The following is a 1,131-nucleotide window of genomic DNA, read 5'->3' on the forward strand; positions in this document are numbered from 1 at the left end:
TTTCGCAACAAATTTATTATTAACTTTGTTAAGAATTTGCCCATATGTTTTTGTTACGAGTAAGGTGAGCAAAAGATACTACCATTTTCGGATTATAATGCTAGGGCCATAATGATAATTATAAGGGCATTTTACTAAAATAGAATGTTTGAAAGGATTCTTTACTCAAATACAATATTTGTCATTCGTTTACATGAGTGTTCTGTTTTATTATTATGTAAACCGTTGTAGATAATACGGTTTTCAATTTAAACATAAACCGTGGGTGGTAGGGATGGTTTACTTGTAGGTAGGGGTGGCAAACGAGCTTAAATCTGCCGGGCCGGTCCGCGTAACCCGCCAAAAAAGGCGGGCTGGGCTGGAAAATTGGGATCGCTAAATAGTAAAAGCCCACCTAACCCGCACCGCTTAAACCGCGAGCTTTGGCGGGGCGGGGCGGGCTTCCCTGCCGGGCTTAGAATTTTTTAGCAAGGGGTATTTTTACAATTTTTTTACCAAAACTCAACTTCCCCCAACTCAACTTATAAGAGAATAAAGATGAAAATTGAGTATTTTGGATTATATTTATTTTGTTTTAAAGACAATATTTATAATTATGTTTTGGATTATGTTTATTTTGCTTTGGGAACAATATTTATAATTATATTTATTAGATATTTATAATTACAAAGACTTTAATGTTTGTGAATATAAAAGTTATAATTTGTTTATACTTTTAGAAATTATAATAGTTAAAAATAAAAAATAGGAGAGATTTTTTTATGCCTTTATATATATTATTTAATAGTTAAAAATAAAAGAAAAAAAAAAAAAGAGGAAAGCCCGCCAGCCTGCGAGCCCGCCGTTAGGCGGGGCAGGCTAGGATTCTGGGACCGCCTCACTAGGCGGGGCGGGGCGGGGTGGGTTTCCCCACTTGCCACCCCTACTTGTAGGAAACGTTGAGCATAAACCGCGGTTGCTTACCACGGAATATGCATGGTAGAAACCGTGGGTGTTCACTATGGTTTATGAGGAAACATTGTGAGCATAAAATCCTGTTGGCTACCACGATTTATGCTTTGAGTAATATAAAATTATGTGACAAATGAATAATATTAAATTAATTAATTTTTTTGCAATATAATTTAAAAA

The sequence above is a fragment of the Arachis ipaensis genome, chromosome B06 (assembly GCF_000816755.2).
Source record: "Arachis ipaensis cultivar K30076 chromosome B06, Araip1.1, whole genome shotgun sequence".
Lineage (NCBI taxonomy): Eukaryota > Viridiplantae > Streptophyta > Magnoliopsida > Fabales > Fabaceae > Arachis > Arachis ipaensis.